Raw genomic sequence first — 9351 nt, forward strand, 5'->3', positions numbered from 1 at the left:
CATACAGTATAAGCACAGATGATATTGTGTCAGCCTTACAGTATTGCTAACCTTGTCATCGTAAAATTCTAGTTTAGACCTCGATTGGCCATGACATGTATGATCAAAAATGTACTCTGATATCAGTTTGAAACACAGATGGGTTCCATGACGTCATGGAAACAGGTTAGCAATAGTGACCAATCCCCAAAGTATATAAAACTCACAAATTCTTTATATCGTAACAGTTTCAGAAAGCCATAATGTCACGAGTGTTACTGTAGTACAGCACTATGTACATGGATAGTGCTATATAAATAAAGATATGCATACATACATACATACATACATACATACATAAATGTCACATTACAATATCACCATGGACAACAAAAGTAAAAGGGAAATTGAGGGGATTATGACGGTTAGTTTTCCTCTGCTTTTGGTGAAGGTTAAAAGGTTAAAAGGTAATAGGTTTAATTACAGTGACACAGAGAGTTAGAGCATGGTATGATATTCACGTTTGTAGACCACTGACCAAAAAACAAATATTATTTTGACCATACAAATGTTCTAAACATACAGATGTACTGTACGTTGCCATTTTTAGCCATGATCCTATAGTATGTCCATGACACCTGGATTTTCAGGACTCAGGTAGACCGCTTTCTCTGTGCCAGTCGCAAGGAACATTGGCCTAGTCATCAACCTACAATACATTGGAGTTCATTTCGCAGCCACCATAAAAAAAAATTAAATAAGGCAAAACTCATTTCAATGTTCATGTAAAAAACTGTTAAAAATGATTTAAATCTTGTGGTATTTATAACACTTCTGTAAAAATGGCGCTAGCCTACAGGGAAAGTTATATGAAGCTCTGTTGAAGGTAAACAAGCTGACAGTGCTGTTGGGAGGGAGAGAGAAAGGGGCATGAGGAATAGCAGGTTTGTTGAGTTTTACTTGCAAGTTTTGATGGTTCTGAGTGGGTTGTCATGTACTATTTGGAGTATGTGAGTGCTTGTGTTATATTTGTGTATTTTCATATTTGTTAGTAAGTTGTCTTTGTTCAGTGATACTGTGTGTTGAATAGTGAGTGTTGGTGAGTGGGAGGAGTGGTGGTGAGTGGAGGCGTGATGTGAGTGGTGAGAGGAAAACTGGAGGTAGTAGTGGTTGTGCTGTCTCTAGCTCTATGTTTTTCTCTTGTTTCCTGCTCCGCTTTTGCTAGGTAACCTGTTGCCATCAGCAACTACCCTTCTCTGGTCCCTGGGATTTTAGTTGGTCCCTCTCTTCCTGGTTCTTGATTTAGTCTTGGCCTGTTCCCCTGCAATTTAGTTCTTTCAGCTCTTGTAGTCATCTGCCTTGTCTCACCCACTGCTCTCCTAGAGATAGCTTTGTTTTTTCACCAACTTCTTATTTTAGGCATGTTTTAATTTATTTTTTATGTTCCTGTACTAAAGTTATTTAGAAATGTAACTGTCTGTCAAAGCTTACTGAGTGGTGAGAGGTGTGGTGGAAGTGGTGAGAGAAGTGGTGAGAGGAAGTGTGGTGGGATTGGCAAAAGAAGGAATAGAGGGAGTGGTGAGAGGAGGCATGGTTAGACTGGTAAATAGAGGCATGGTGAGAGTGGTGAGTGGAGGGAGTGGTGGTGAGAGGAGTAGTGGTGAGAGGAGGTGTGGTCGGAGTGGTGAGAAGAGTGTGGAGGGAGTGGTGAGAGGAGACGTAGGGGAGATTAGAAGGGATGGGAAACAGGTGAGTAAAGAAGTAAGGCAGGTTAGGAGAAATGGAGTTGAAGAACGGACAGGAGAGGAGGAGAGGGCAGATGAGATTGGGAGCAGTGATGAGAAAATCACCTGAAAGCAGTGCTGCTGCTGAAAAGAGACAGAGACAGCACGTGATGTCAAATTCTCTAATGAAGAAAATCTATGACCAGACAATGGGGCGCCAGTTCATAAGTCTTGGATGGCGATAAATAATCATTGGCGCAATATTGCTTACACAATGTAAACAACATAGAGGTCTATTCAAGAGTGAATCAGCTCTGCAAGAAGTGCTTTTCAGATATGAAAAAAAAGGTTAAGGAATAAATGACACAAGAACGTAGACACCAGAGAGGAACAGGTGACAGATTCCCCCTCAATATGAATTTCAGCAATTATAAGGAAATACATACATCTATAATTCATGGCAAAATAATTGAAAGCATGCGTGGATTTAATGACACGGGTTTTCCTGTACAGTTGAGAACTGTCCATAAATACCTTAATATGCGTAACTAATGTCATTATACTGTAGGTATTTCAAACCCGTAGATGCGAACAGCTACCTAGACTCTAAGAGCAATCATCTCAAACTGTGGAAGAACAACATCTGGTATGGACAGTGTCTTAGACTTCGAAGAAATTGCACAAAAGATCTGGATTTTAAATTATAATCGCTTTTATTAAAAAATTAAATTTCAGGTAAAAGATTACAGGGGAGAGAAAGTGGAGGAAGATCTAAATAAAGTTCGAACACACAATAGGGGCGAATTATTGGACAAAGCACCTAGAGGAAAAAATGAAAAAAATTGTTTAGGGGATAACTGCCTCTTTATAACCAAACATAACAAAGCAGCCAATAGTATAAAAAAAATTATTCAAACACATTGGGGTATATTACTCAATGACCAAATACTGAAAGAGGCGCTCAAGGAAAGACCCTCAGTCATTTAAAAAAGCTAGATATCATAAGAATGTTTTAGCACCTAGTGTATTGGCAAAGGAACTGGAAACCAAGAAAACTATCAGTGGCACGAGCAAAGACATGGCTCCATGTGAGTCCAGCAGGCTGCTACAAATGTGTAAGAAACGGGTGCCTGACTTGTAAGCACATTATGAACAAAGTATTAGAATTTAGATCAAATGTAACTGAGGATGTATTCCATTTTAAACATTTTATCATTTGTAACACCACACATGTGGTATATATCCTCAGGTGTACCTGCGGCCTGCAATATGTAAGAAGCACGAAAAGGACACTATGTGAAAGGTTTCTTGAGCATAGACGCAACATCACCAAAGGTTTCATGAGACACGGTGTGTCCAGACATTTTGTCCACAAACAATCAAAACCTTCAAGGTTTTACTGTGATAGGAATAGAAAGTATTAATATGGGTACAGCTAGAGGTAATAGAGTTTTGAAATTACGACAGCAAGAATCCTATGGGATTTTTAAGCTACAGACCATGCAACCAGGGGGACTCAATGAGGAACTAGATTTAGCTTTCCAGTGAACACTCCTCTCTATCAGATCCCATTTAAGGAGGCGACATCGTGTCGGGTTCACTTAGTCACAATTGGTGTTCAATATATTGTGGAGTAAGGTCACAGAATCACATTAAAAACTATTTTGTGAGGTATGCAATTGCTAACTTTCAGTTCAATCCTTGCATCAATACCTTGTACATTTCATAGGCTTCATTCTCCACTTAGGTTCTCCAGCATCCCCGCAGTAGCCCCTGTATACTCCATAATCTCCTTTAGGCTCGATACACATTCATTATATTTGGAACACCTAGGTGGACATACTGTTCATAATTTCTGTATTGTTTCCATCATGTACACCTCCCCCTCGAATGAGGATTAATGCTACGAACATTTTTTTTATCATTACTCATCATAAGTATCACCTATTACTGTAGGTTGTCATTTCGGATATGTATGTTTAATATTGTGATATTTAAGTATATGACATACATCCCCTAGAGCATTGTTAGGTTTTTTTATTTTTTATTCTCGTTATCTATTTTAGGTATTTAAGTTTTTCTTACATAAGTGCATTTTTTTAAGAACAAAATGAATAACTATCACACTTTTTAGCTACATATTCCATTTTTTTAATGGCCAATAATTGTTTTAATATGCATATATTCTGGACTGTAGAACATATATATTTATTTTTAAAACTAATAAAGTCGAATTTATTTTTGTAATGTAACACATAATATTTCACATTATATGATATAGAGGTAAGGAGGTATTGTAGGGGGGGGGGGAGGTATTGGGGGTGGGGGGAGAAGGAACTATGGAGGAATAACATGGGCCTAGTGGGAGTAGGTATGGGTCTGGGGGAGGTGGGGGGGGGGTATTAGGCATAGGCCTGGGAGGGAAGTAAGTATTGGCTGGGTGGGGGAGTAGGTTTGAGTCAATGGAGTGGAGTAGTTATGGGCCTGAGAGGGGAAAAGGTATGTGCCTGGCGAGGGGGGGAAGGATAGGTATGGGCGCTGAGGGTGTAGAAAGTAGGTATGGGCTTGGAGGGGGTGGGGGGAGAGTAGGTAAGGGCCTGAATGGGGGAGGGGAGGGTAGGGAAGAGCTGGGGGGGGGGAGTAGGTAAGGATCTTTTGGGGGAGTTAAGGGGCTTGGGGGAGGAGAGTAGGTAATAGCGAGGGGGGAGTAGGTATGGGCCTGGGGGGCGGGTGTAGGTATGATCCTGGAGTGGAGTAAGTAAGGGCCCAGGGGGAGGGATTAGGTAAGGGTCTTGGGGGTGTAGCTAAGGGCCTGGGTCAGGCAAACTAAGGGGTGTGGTGGGAGGAGAGTACAGATGCAGCCACCAGTATTAGATCACTTGCCTTGGAAAATCTGGGGCAATCTCACAGTAAATGCCTCAACATGCCTCAATATTTCTGTGAGATTCCTAATGGCCCATCAGATTAACACAGCGGGGGTCCCTGCAGTCCCATTCAAGCTGGTCGCTGCATCTGTAGGACCATGGAAGGAGTAGAGCCCGTGGAGGGGGACAGGGAATAGGTAAGGACCTTGGGAGGAGTACGTACAGAGCTTCGAGGGAGGGGAGTAGGCATGGGGATTGGGTGGAGGGGAGTAGAGCTTGGAGGGGGTGGGGAGTAGGGCCTTAGAGGGGGAGAGGTGTACTTATGGACCTGGGGAAGCATGTAGGTATGGGCCAGGGGAGAGGGAGAGGAGCAGGTATGGGGAGGGAAGTAGATATGACTCACCTTTGGAGCACCCCCCTGATTCCAACTAGGAGGGAGGGAGGGAGAGTGCTTTCTTGGGGAGAGCACGGAGGCTGGGCTGCTGGGCTGCTGGGAGTGATTGGGCGGCTGCCATTTTGGAGCTGAGCCTTGCCGGAGAGCTGCCAGATCGGGTGAGTCTACCCCTGCCGCCAGGCCACAAGAACGGTCCTCTGTTGGGTTGGGGAGTTGAGCGGGTCTCTTTCCTGCAGGAGTGACCAGCAGAGGACAGAAGAGAGGGCTGCGGGGTCACCCGGCTCGTCCATCGACCAGTCCCCTATGCCTTATGCCCATAAGTGTAAGATGGCCGCTGGGACAACGTGGGGCATATAGGAAGCCACGGGAGAGAGAGCAGAGCTTCAGGACTCCTGCAGTGGCTGGAACGGGGGCTAGGGCGGAAGGGAGAGTAGGGGAAGAACCCAGAGAGGACCTGACCAAAATAAAACCTATACCCAATCACATAAAACAGTGAAGACCCCTCACCAAAAAAAAAAAAAGGGGGTACAAAAGCCGCCATGTAGTGGAGCACCACTGGCAGCTGCGCAACCCAGAACTTGAGAACACTAAACATTAAAACGCAAAAAAAAACCTACAGGTGAATTAAATAAGCCTGGCAGCCAACCCATCCTATACCAGAGCGATGATGTCCAAACCACGCAGAGGGAACGCTCAAGAAGTCTCCAGCTTCTTTAAGAAACCGGCATCGGCTACCGCAACGCAAGATGGCGGATCCCCAGGAGGCCAAAAGGACCAAGAAGCGGACGGAGAGGGAAGACACCATGTATATCTGACAAAGCAATCTTGGTCCGGGGTGGGAAGGGAGCGATGATTTCGGGAACACACCAGAAATAAAAAATAAAACAATAATGGTGCAGTATATTAACACATCATGGAATGTACTGAATATCTTGGCTCTGTAGAAATTCCTACTTACAGCAAGAAGAATATAAAAAGGCAGTTATCTGACACTGTCAGTATAGGTGGAAATGGGTCTTCAACAGAAGGGTAGACTCGAGATCAGAGGGAACTTCAAAGGGAGATCATACGGATGGCATAGACTCAGGTCCGGATGAGGTATAATGTGCATGGAAGATAAAAACGGACCAATGGTATAGATCGCAATGACAGTTTTTATCACACATAAACAAGGTTAGAAATGTACTTACAATAAGTACATAATCTATGTACACATAGAGGTATCGTGAGACAGTAGAGTGCTGGTCCCGTATGGTAAAACTGCTATACCGTCCTCCTGGAACTCCCGTCTCGCCGCCGATGGATGGCGTCTGACGTCACTTCCGATCAACGGGTGACGACATCCGGTTGGGAGTAAAGAAGACGGATAGCGGATCAACAGCAAACTCAGACGTCTTCACTTCGTGGGCAGCTGCAGCAGACTGACTAAACAAGCTCTACACGTTTCGTTGTACTTAGACAACTTCCTCAGGAGAAGATTAACATCCCTTGTGGGTGGGCCTTAATAAATAGTGTGGATGATTGCAAACAATTACACAATCAAATAAAAATTAGCATATTTAATTAATTAACACACAGGTTTGCCTTACAGTCGGGCACATAACTCTGCGGTCCAAAAATGAAAAACAAACAATTAAAATATATATTTTATTAACTAATAAGTAGAGATAACTAAAATAAATTAATAAATAAAGCCATATTGCTCATAACGGGGTAGGGAGAGATGACGAAACAGGAGGAGAGAGAGGAAAAAAGGAGAACGGGCATTAATGTGCATAAAAGACTACCAAAGGCATAGTATCAAAAACAAATGAATACTTAAAAAAGCATCTATAAATTTTTTTTTAAATAAATATATGTAAAAGCTCTTAACAAATTTAAAATATATCTTTAAAAGCAAAGGCAAAGTGCAGATGTCACAGTGATCATATAATAAGGGATGGACGCAACAGATACATAGAAAGAAGCGGAACATACTAGGAAGTCAAAAAAGGAGTTATTTCAAATTCAGCATTTAGACCACTAGAACTCAGCATTAGAGTTCCAGGAGGACGGTATAGCAGTTTTACCATACGGGACCAGCACTCTACTGTCTCACGATACCTCTATGTGTACATAGATTATGTACTTATTGTAAGTACATTTCTAACCTTGTTTATGTGTGATAAAAACTGTCATTGCGATCTATACCATTGGTCCGTTTTTATCTTCCATGCACATTATACCTCATCCGGACCTGAGTCTATGCCATCCGTATAATCTCCCTTTGAAGTTCCCTCTGATCTCGAGTCTACCCTTCTGTTGAAGACCCATTTCCACCTATACTGACAGTGTCAGATAACTGCCTTTTTATATTCTTCTTGCTGTAAGTAGGAATTTCTACAGAGCCAAGATATTCAGTACATTCCATGATGTGTTAATATACTGCACCATTATTGTTTTATTTTTTATTTCTGGTGTGTTCCCGAAATCATCGCTCCCTTCCCACCCCGGACCAAGACTGCTTCTGTAGGGAATCTTTGCATATTCCTTGGAAGGTTGAGAAGTATTTTTTTGGTTTCACATCATTTTTTCACAGTGTTTTTATATGTAACATTTTATTTCACCACTGTTATATTGTTGTGGGTGTTTCAGCGCCGATTCAAGTCACTTGGGTTCACTTGTTTATCTGTAATTGATTTGGTGGCTGCTTTTTCACTCACTATATACTTTGACCATTTGGGTATATCCACACGGATATCACTTCACCTAATATTTTTGCCAAAAGGCATTCTAGGAAATTACAATTTAACTATCAAGATATTGATACATCACACATACCTGTTTCACATGATTTATTAGAAGAAGAATTTCACAAACTAGATAGACTACTAATTAAGGACACAATAAAATGGTTAGATTTAAGTTTTTTGAACAAGTATATCAAATGCAATAGAATTCCACGAGGCCTGAGATTTTCTAAAAATCCTTCATCAAATTTGGATGATGAGGAATTTGTAAAAAAATTGGTATGACACTATAGATAAATGTTCATTTGATCTAATGTTGTCTTTGATTAATCAACATAAAAAAACATTAAAATAATAGATGAAGAAGTAACTATTATAGAAGAAAAATTAGCTCATTTAGAGGATACAGCAGAATTTAAAATAAAAAACCGTGAGCTAAAAAGGAAAATAGATAAATTAGAAAATGATTTGTATATTAATAAAACTAACACATTTTTGAGAGATGAAGAAGATTATCAAAGAGGAGAGCAAAGAGATTGGAAGAAAAAGAAAAATAACTATCAAACAGAAAGAAAATACATTAATCATTCTAAGAACTTTGATTATAAATTAGACAAAACCTATTTTTCTAATACCTCATACCGCAAAGATAACGCTAACCATTTATCTCAATACAAACCTCATATACCCCATAAGGATGTTAAAGATCAAAAATATCCTGATCCTCATCATGCTATGGAAAATACACACTCACATAGCAATGCTTTATTAGAGAAAAAGATAGTTCAGGATAGAGATAAACGTAGAGACAAAGAACACCTAAGGGAGAAAGAACATGAGCGAGAGAGAGATTTTAGATTAGAGGAAGAGAGACGAAGAGAGAGAGAGAGACAGAGGGAGAGAGAGAGACACCGGGAGAAAGATCTAAGAATAAAAGAACATAGAGAAAGAACAATCAGAGAGAGAGAGACACATAGAGATAGAGAATCTCAAAAAGATAGAGATCTTATATTCCACAAAGATCATAGAGATAAAGAACAGAGAGAAAAAGAACAAAAGGAGAGGGAATATCAAAAAGAGAGAGAGGCAAGGAGAGAGAGAGATGAGAAGAGAGAGAGAGGAGAGAAGAAGAGAGAGAGACAGATATCAATCTGATAGGCAACATAAGACTAACAGATACCGTTCCCCTATTGGAGCCACTGGATCTGATGATTTTTTAGAGTCAGACAAAACTCTCAGCCTCTGGGAAACATCGAACCCCTATACCCCACTCTTGGAAATAAGGGAAGAGAGTGTACAACACAAAAGAGAAAACACCAGAGAGGTAAAAGAGGGAGAGGAAGAGAAAGGAAGAGAATAAAGAAAGAGAGTACTAAAGATTTTAACAGCATTTTTAACTTAAGTTCAACAACACTATCCACACCACAATTGAATCTTATTTCTAAAGGATTATCCTTTGCCCCAACAACAGGGCCTAACAACTTTGAGTTGTTTTTGGACGCAAATAGGTACCTTAGAAAATTGACTGTGAAAATATTTTTCCTCAGTAAAAATGTAGAATCCAGACTAACTAATTTAAATCCAATAGTCCAGACAGAACAAAATAAATTTAAACATACTACGTTAAAGAATAAGTCCACTTTTTATCCAACATACTATAA

The sequence above is a fragment of the Ascaphus truei genome, chromosome 4, assembly GCF_040206685.1.
Source record: "Ascaphus truei isolate aAscTru1 chromosome 4, aAscTru1.hap1, whole genome shotgun sequence".
Classification (NCBI taxonomy): Eukaryota; Metazoa; Chordata; class Amphibia; order Anura; family Ascaphidae; genus Ascaphus; species Ascaphus truei.